A 9631-nucleotide genomic window follows, 5' to 3' on the forward strand; every position below is an offset into this window, starting at 1 on the left:
TACTAGGAAGAAATTCTTTACCGTGAGGGTGGTGAGGTGCTGGAACAGAGAAGCTGTGGATGCCCCATCCCTGGAAGTGTCCAAATCCAGGTTGGATGGGGCTGTGAGAAATCTAATCTACTGGAAGTTGTCTCTGCCCATGGCAGGGGTGTTGGAACTAGATGGTGTTTAAAGTCCCTTCCAACCCAAACCCTTCTATGATTCTATGTGTCTAGAAATACTAAGAAAGCTCACCATCAGCTTTGGTGGTTTGTGCGTATGGGACTGAGGCATTCTGAAGGGTTTAGATGTGAACCTGAGGGTTTCAGTTTTCTGGGATTCTTGTAAACCGGTTCTTTCCACCAGAAGCGGGAAACAGAGGAGCTTGGACATGGCCAAACACAGTGAACAGACAGCTGAACTTCAGAATCCAAATCTCAATATAAGATTATGCAAAAACTAAACTGTAGCTTAGGGAGGATGTGTGGAAACCTGAAGAGGTCCCAGATTAGAGCCTGGAAGGTGATGCTGACTGAGGGTTCAGGAGTGCAGTTCCTTACCAGCAAAGTGGTGAGTGGTTAATTGGAGGTGTCACTAGGTACTATCACAGGCCATAGTCCCAGCTCAGAGCTAGATCCTTGTGTTAAGATCTTTGGGCCTGCACAGTGTCTGATGGAAATAACTGCATATACCAAGGCAGCTTTTTCTTATAATAAAACCCACTGAAGCCAGTGGATTCAGATTCTCTTTGGCTTAACTAGAAGTAATATTTTCTAATCTTGTGGTGTCAGTTAGGTAACAAAGAAAACTGTTTTACCAGCTTCTCCTGGGCTTGGGGGTTTTTTGCATTTTGTCCCCTTGTTTTAGATTAATTTTAACACACATTATGTCTGTTTGTAGACTGATTTTTTTCCACACAATGATATACAGAAACCACAATTTTGTGTCATCCTTTTGTGTAAGGTTCTGGGTTTATTTTAATAAGCTTAATTACTAATATTTGTGTGAAGTTGTTTGATTCTGTCCTAATCCTGTGTATTTGAAAATGCTTATCTTACATTTCTCATGCTCCAATAAATATTTGTTCATCAAGAATACTCATAAACCTAAGTCATTGCTCCAAGCATTAGCATCACAGCTTTTTTCATTCCCTGTGTTTCCCTGTGACTTATTATTAACTAACTTCCCTTGTCAAAAATAAATTGTGTTTATTTTTGACACAGCACTGCTGGTATTTGATATTATTTCACTGTGGTAGGGCTGCCCTTATGTTTATTCTAAAAAACAACGTTTCTTAAATTGTTTTGAATTCCTCTTCTCCTGAATTTCTAACTGATATTTTTTCAAGTGGCTCGGCTTATGTCCTTGTTTTGGAAAGTTTTATTTCTTTATTTTATTTTGTGTTTGCTTGTTTTGTTTGTGGGTTTGTTGCTTTGGGTTTTTTTAATTTTTCTTTTTTATTACTGTTTTTTAAATAATGTTCAGATAAGTGCTGCTGACAGCTTAGGACATATTCTAAACATTTTTCTTTGACCTGTTCATTAGAATACCACATAGCTCAGAAGATAGTAATTCTGATTGCTGGCACATTTCCTGTCTTTTCCCTTTGATCTATAAAATAACTGCTCCATAAGATGGCCTCTCAGGCAATTCTTTGTAAAGAAAGTGTGCCTTTCCCCAGAGCGGTTTCTGCACGTATCAGAAGGCTGAAGCTGTTGGCCTCACCCAGTAGAAGGGTTCACAGCCTGAATTTTCTCTGGAACTGTGGCTGGAAGAGTTGATAGCTATAGTAACAGGAAACATTTGGCTGTTCAAGCAGAGCTTTGCCTATCACTAGGGAGAACTTTGTCTAGTAATAACAAGAACATTTTCTTAGTTTAGAAACCCCTACTCCTTGTGAACCATTGTTCACCTTCTGCTGCATGGTCCTTCAAATGGCTGTGGGCACTTCACACACAGCATTATGTGTCTCTCTGTGTGTGGAGGGAGGTGTTTCTCTTTGAAGTAACTTGTTTTCACTTTCTTCTAGGAAAAAATGAAACTGGTACAGGCTGTTTCCTTCAACTGTTTCCTTCTCTGCCAGCTGCCCTACCTCTCTAAGGTAATTAGCTTTATTTGCTCAGCTTTGCATGCTCAGAATAAAATTAGGCTATTTATTTTAGTGACAAATGTCAGGATAAATCCTATACTGACCTGTACTTTGCTGCATGCAGTTACTAATTGAGTCACTGGTTGATTTAGACAATAGGATTACATAGGATGCCTTTTCAGCATGTAGTATTGCTCCTAATTTTTATAGCGTGAGCAGGAACAAGACATATGTTGATACATAAAAATAAGGAAGATCTAATACTCAGAATCCACAGGACCTGCTACAAAGGAGTGATTCCATTTGGAAAAAAAGCGTGTTAGAAACCGACTAGTTTACTGATCTTGCAGCCTTTCCTTTGTGCACATATTTTTATTCTCATTCTCATTATTTGGAAGACCAAATTTAAGACTAACACAAAAACACATATGCATATATAATGCACAGCACAAGCAAATGTTTATCTTTCTCCTCACTGAGTTTGATGGCTTGTTCAAGTTTGGAGTTCACTTGCACTCAAGTCTGAGTTTCACTTTCAATGAGGAATTCTCAACAACTTTCAGGACTGGATCTTAACAGGGTTTGGTGGTTTGGTAGCTAGCAAAGAGGAGTTTTCCTTTCCCAGTGTTCCATTTGAAGCAGTATAAGCAACAGTAAACTCCAATAATCTAATAGTTACCTGATACCTGCTGTTTTATATTGAGTAATAAGGCTTTGAAAAAAGGTATCAGCTGAACCAAGACATGCAGAATGAAATTCTTAGCAGCAGCCTCTTGAGGGGAAAGGTAGAAAGAACCTGCATTCTGCTATTTGCACAGTGAGTCTGGTATTATCAGTGCAAATCTGCAGAAGTACAAAGAGAAAAGCCAAAATTACAAAGACTGTGTTACTGTAGGAGCTAAGCCACAAGTATTATCATTCATGAATGACTGACTTAGAATTGTTCTGAGTTGCTACAAACATTTATGTTTAGTGAGTGACTCAGTATCGAGTGGTAAATTGTAAAGGATTGATTTTGCCTCTGCTGCTTAAGGATTTAAGAGTTATATAGGAAAATTCCAGCCCACTTGATGCTTGTGGCAACTTGTTCAGTCACAGACTGAAGCATAACCCTTACATGTCTGTTTTCACTGGATATTAATTCAAGTGACTGGCACACAGACAGACACAGGCAGTAGTAGACAGATTGTAAAGTTGCTGAACGGTGCTGTATTTATCTCTGTGTTATTGCTTCAATGTATGGGACCATGTTTCATGGTTCATGGAGATGCCCTACACAGAGATGATCCATGTATGGTAGTTTCCTAGGTAATTGTAGAGGCTGTGTGAGAGAGGGCTGTGTCTGCCACTTAAGAAACAAGCAGAAGTAAGTGGTAAGTACAGTGGGCAGGTTGACTGCCTGAAGAAAAGATGCACTATTCCTTTAGTTTATATTCCTAGCAGGGTAAGGACCAAAAGTTCCAGTGGTACTTAAAAAGTGAAATGGAACATGAACTGTGAGCAGGTCCAAAAAGGGAGCTGTGGTTAAGCTGAAACATTGCCTGCAGTCATTTGCATCCCTGTTGGAAAAAAATCACATCAGCTAATGTGCAACTACTGCAGCACAAGGCCCAGTATATTGAAAGTAAACTGTGTGGGTTCAGCAGCTGCTGTGCAAGCAGGAAAGCAAAAGTCCCTGGCCCCTTTACAGAAAACGTAAGGCAGGTGACTCCACGTAGGAATCCTCTCAACAATCCACGCTTAGGAAACAGAAATTACAGTTGTTAGTGAATGTTTGAACACATTTGAAAGCTGAGATAATTTCTTTCTTATCAGACAGAAATGATTGCAAGGAAGATTTTAAAATAAATCATGTGTTTGAATGCAGGTAACTGAGAACAGCTGCTGGAAACATCCACCTTAAGGTGACGGCTGCCTTTACCCCTCAGCAGAATGTGTGTAGTTTGTCTTTGCATAAACTCTCATGGCCTATTATTGGTGGTTCAGTGGAAACCAACCTATCTGTATACCTTTACAAGCAGTGCCTATTCTTTGCTTTCTCTTGCCCTTTTTTGCTTGCTCAGTCAAGTGCTTATGGCAGAGATCCTAGATCCTGATGCCACCTGAACATATGGAGGTGCCCATGTCTCCAGCCACAGATCCATGCCAATGTGGCAACAAATGCAGAGAATTCTTCCTACACTAAAAGCAAGGTTGATGAGAGTACATCTGAGTTCAGGAGGCCAGTGGTTTTAAGCTAGATTGATTTGACTGATTATGAGAGACTCCTCAACCCCACTCTGTGAACACCTGCAGTAACAAATCTGCTACAGACGAGACACCCAGTCAGTCATGGATGATGACCCCTATGGCAGGCATACTTGGAGTGACTGGAAAAGCAGCTCTCCTGTCCAGAGGCCTCTTAAAGGGCTACTTCAGGAGCTCCCTTCTTTTCTGAAACACCGCAATGAGATTGTCTGTGTGGGTTTTTTAAAAAAAAGTGTGACAGAGTAATGCTTTGATTCAGTGCATGATCTGTGTGGCAATAAATATCTCCAACTACCATTAATATTTTTTTTCATCAGAAGGGCAGTGATGTGGGAGACATGAGTAATTTCCCTGTTACTTTTCTCTTTTAGAAAAGTCCTTCCTTTGGAACATGCCTCATGGTAGTGATTGCCAAAAGAATCACAGTCTGCAGTGCTTTGCTGAACTCCTTTTCAAAGTCCCTTCTTCACTGCACACCACTCAGCCTTCATTAACCCTTTCCTCTGCTGAAAATCCTTTAATAACTGAATTACCTTTTCTCACCCTCACCCTTTAGCAAAGTGCAAATAGACTAACTAATCCACATTCATTGCCATTAACATACCAAGGGTTAATAAACCCTATGGAAGTCCAAAAATAACATGAAATGGTGCAAAGATACTACATTTTCATCTTCTCGATTGGGGCCAAACACACCTGCTGAGACAAGGACTAATTGGGACTCAGCTACAAGTTTCTGTTCTGCAGCTCAGCTCTCAGGTGAAGCACTAGCTTTTTATTTAAAACTCTTCATATAGTGTTATATATAGTTATATTTCAGGAGGACTACAGTCAGTGAAACCAGAATGTAATTCTCAGTCAGGTTTCAAAAACATTTGATAAATACAGCAATATTTCTTGTATGTGACATTATACAGATTATTTGCATTGTTCCTTCTTGTACAGCCCATTGTTAAAACTGCATGCTAACTGTAAAATATGAATTATTTTTCTAACGGAGATGAGCTAAAGTTTTAAGGTGGCAATTAGGTAGGTATCTCTGGTTCTGATGCTGGAAATGCTGCACAGAAAATATTTGGTTTTCAGTGTCCCTGCTTAACAACTTGTAACTTATTATACCATCACTGCAGAAATAAAACACCTGTTAGCAAAAGAAACAGCATGTAATATATAAAGTTTCTCTTTGGTTCTAGCTTTTAATTTGACTTTTGTCTTTTTTTAAGTAAATGATTCATAATATCTTCTTTTTGAAATCTTTATTCTTCATAGTACATGTTCTAATTGTGGTTCTCACCCATACTTGAGATCTATTAACCCCATGGAATGACTGATTGATTCTGTTTATAGTACCTATCTTCTCTACTGCTGTGAAAGCTACAATGTTCCATTTTTGTTGTCAATTTCTAATAAATTAGAAGCTTTGATTTGCAAGTTATCGAAGAGAAAATTATACAGAGAACCTTTAATGAATCAAATACTCTCTTGCTCTCTGTGTTTAGGATGCATAGTAACTGTCATCATAACTTGCTTTTCTAAATTTTAACACAAAAGTCAGATAGTCTTAATCCTTTGTCCAAGGAATGAGGGAGGAAAGCATTGTACCCTCCTCCTTGCATACGTGCCAAGAAGACCAAGGATGCAGCAACTCTGATATCATTACATTGACAGTTCATTTCAAGATGTAAGCAAAGGAGGTGTTTTGTTGTCTTTTTTAAAGTAGACTCTAATTACAAATGTTAGTGGAATGTTTTGAAGCGAGGTAGCCTTCCCTCACCCCTTCACTCCCTCACTTGGATGTTTCTCTGACATCGCTGACAGTTACGCTTTTGTATGAAGGCTGAGGAACAAATGAGATAAAGTAGGAAACTGGAATTCTCTCTAAGTATTAGAGCAATTTGCTACAGCACTACACTTGTAAGAGTCATCCTTCTATAACAAGTAGAAATGACACAAAAGATCTGCAGCGTGAAGCTGAGATTAGGCTATATATTCTGTACCTGTACCAGAGGCTCCCGAGGACAGCAGTGGCACAAGTTGTGCTCCACCTGTTTCCATAAGTAAACAACCTTGCAGGTGGTACAGGCTGCAGCAACCAGAAGAGAGTCAATTGTGGCCAAGTGCCAGCTTTGTTAATGCAGGTTTTATTTCACAGAAATTTCTTGCTATACATTTAAATCAAAAGCATTCTGCTATGCAGCACATTTTTTACAATCCATTTGCCTGGTGGAACTGTAATATTGTTATAAAAGAGGCTGAGAGAGTTGCATAGAAAATGGAAAATGGTAATTTGGACATTTTTTCAAAATGCAGCTAAAGAATATCCTATATACGAATTCAGAAAACCTGTAGGAGATGAAGTTGTCAAATTTCTAAGTCTGATAGCAGCTTATCCTGCTATGATTCCTATGAACCAAACAATTCTATCATATCGGTAAAATGTTTCTTTTCTCATTCATTTCTCATTCAAAAGATAAACTCTCAGCTTTATGAGTGTCTCTGAGATGTTTGAAACACTGGAAGCAAAGATGCACTTAAGTGTTAGCAGGATTAGACACCATGGATGTAGTATTCATCAACGTGTACAACTAGGACTTTCCTTATTTCCTCTGTCAAAATAGATGATCATCATCTTCATTACAGAATCATGGAATAGTTTATTTTGGAAAACACTACAAATCTAGTTCAGCCCCCTGCCATGGTGGGGGTTGTGGCCCTCGTCTGGACTTGCTCCAGCAGCTCCTTCTTTTGTTGAGAACCCCAGAGCTGGGTGCAGCACTGCAGCTGGGGTCTCACCAGAGAGGAGCAGAGGGGCAGAATCCCCTCCCTCACCCTGCTGCCCACGCTGCTTTCGATGAAGCTCAGGACACATTTGGCTTTCAGAGATGAAATGCAGATTGTGGGGTCATGTCAAACTTCTCAGCTACCAGCACCCCCAAGTCCTTCTCCTCAGGGCTGCCCTCAATTCATTCTCTGCCCAGCCTGGGTTTGTCTTTGGGATTGCCCTGACCCAGGTGCAGCACCTTGCAGTTGGCCTTGTTGGCCTTCCTGAGGTTTGCATAAGCCCACCTCTCAAACCTGTCAAGGTTCTTCTGGAAGGCGTTCCCTTCCTCCAGCATACCATCTACACCACACAGCTCAGTGTCATTGGCAAACTTGCTGAGAGTGCACTCGATCCCACTCTCTGTGGCACCAAGGATGTTCAAAGACCACTGGTCCCAACACCAACCCCTGAGAAATGCCACTCAATCTTTTAATATGAAATAGTTTTGTACAACTCTTTCCCTACAGGTTTCATGGTTTTAGTCTATTAAAAACAAGAGGCAAAGCCAAAGCACTTACCAGTATATCTTCCTAAAAAGTTTCTCTTGGCTTCAGCCAATACATGCTGAATGAATGTAACAAGATTTTACCAAAGAGAATACACATCTTACATATTCACCACTGCTTTATCAAAGTCATACCTGTTAGCTCTTGAATGTATGACTTGTCTTCTGGCTTCAAATTAATAATAATTAAGTCTCCCACTAGTTTGTTTTTTTTTTTTTAAATCATGGAAGGCTTTCCTTTATCTACTGATTAATAAGAAAAAAGGAAGAGACTTTGATGTTCTCTCCTTGGAATTATTGCAATGTTTTCAGCTTAAGCCTCCTGACCTTATTCATAAGTGTTCAAGTCAAGAACGATTAAACTTTTCTCATAACTTAAAAACAGTTCTCTACTGCATGGTCCTTCTGAGATTCTTCTTTTATCTTCAAGGTCAGGTAAAAACATCAAGGGTTTAGAAATATGCTCTATCTGTGAGATAGGTCAAGATGACCTTGTGTTCCCCCCCCCCCCCCCCAAAAAAAAACCCCACGTTCATGTATTTCTTCTTCATTTAAGCTCAGGCTGAGAAGAAAACAGCACAAAGTGCCTCCAGCAGCTTTAAAACTGATGGATGTTACTTATTTTCAAGCTGTTTCAAATATCTTTCACTTCTTCCTTTGATGAGTTTTAATAATTAATATTTTTGCAGAATGCTGTTGCTCCAGACTGGCTTCCTCTGTCTGTTGAAAATTTTTTGTTTAGAATTTCATGCCTATTGAGCTATTGGCAAGATCTGCTTTCTGCTTTGCTTAAGAAATCAATAAGGATCTCTTCTGCAGATTAATTCTCTGCTGCTGCATTGTCCTCATTATGCTAGCTGTTAAGGGAACATTTCCTTGTTGCAGCGGTACATACATGAAAGTTAAGATCTTCAGGGTATCTTTGATGTGTCTTGGACTGGCATCCCTAAACTAGCTCCTAATGAAATCAGGCTGCCTCTTCACTGCCTTCCTCCCCTCTTCCTTTTTTTTTTTTGTTGGTTGGTTGGTTGGTTTTGGGTTTTTTTGGTTTGGTTTTTGGTTTGGTTTTTGTTTTTTGGGGTTTTGTTGGTTTGGCTTGATTTGGTTTGGTTTTGGATTTTTTGGTTTTCTTTTATTTTATCCAAGTGATAAAATGTGATCTTTTATCTTCCTGTTGTAGGTAAAAATCCTCTAGGTCTGACGTGGTGTTTTTAAGGGACTGCTTTTCGAGCATGAAGTTGTTCCGTCCGTGCTTTCTAGAATACATATAGGCAATCTGGTGATTATTTTCACTGACTGCTAGGTGAAGTCAGCGGAAATCCCTGCACAGTGAGGTTTTACCCGCGAGTGTCTGGCTTCCCGAAACACGCCGACGACCGCCTCATCCTTGCTACTCACGCGCACCCCCGTGTGGTCAAATTCTGTGTCGTTCCCTCCTCCTCCCGGTTTCCTGAAGTACATGGGAGAGAACAGAATGATCTAGCTATCCATCGTGCCATGCTCAGAGGATCTTCACAGGCACAGGATATTCTGAGTTGGAAAGGATCCACACGGGTCATCGAGTCCAACTCTTAAATGGCCCGTGGCTGACTGAACGCATAACTTCAGCGTTATTAGCACCATGCTCTACCGAGTCAATCATTGCAGCCCCCTCCCCAGCTTCCACACATCTTCCAGAGCAGCAGCTCCCCTCCTCAAAGCCAACTGCAAAGATCTTTGAAAAAGAAAAAAAAAAAATAAACAGCAGCCATCGCTCACCACACGTGCTTCACTTTGTCAGGCTGGTGGTGAGACTCAAAGGTTTTATAAACTTCATTGACTTGCACAGTATGACCAAACTAGATAGAAGAATATGAGAAAGGGGGTCTTGCCTGTAAGCACTGAAGTAATGTTTTAAACAGAAAAAACTAGAGAATTAGACCTTAAAGACTGATTCAAAAATTCCCTAGAGAAGACAGAAAACCCTTATCAAAGGTGAATTACTAACACA

At 40.0% G+C, this 9631-nt stretch overlaps 1 long non-coding RNA gene across 1 annotated transcript; it reads left to right on the forward strand.

The window, feature by feature from the left end:
• Window positions 1-2015: 2015 nt before the first annotated feature.
• Window positions 2016-9371, forward strand: LOC138103288 (uncharacterized). Its single transcript, XR_011147689.1, has 3 exons — window positions 2016-2080; window positions 3936-3972; window positions 8822-9371. It is a non-coding gene; the product is annotated as an uncharacterized lncRNA (long non-coding RNA).
• Window positions 9372-9631: the final 260 nt, after the last annotated feature.

This window comes from Aphelocoma coerulescens (genome assembly GCF_041296385.1).
Source record: "Aphelocoma coerulescens isolate FSJ_1873_10779 chromosome Z unlocalized genomic scaffold, UR_Acoe_1.0 ChrZ, whole genome shotgun sequence".
Taxonomy (NCBI): Eukaryota; Metazoa; Chordata; class Aves; order Passeriformes; family Corvidae; genus Aphelocoma; species Aphelocoma coerulescens.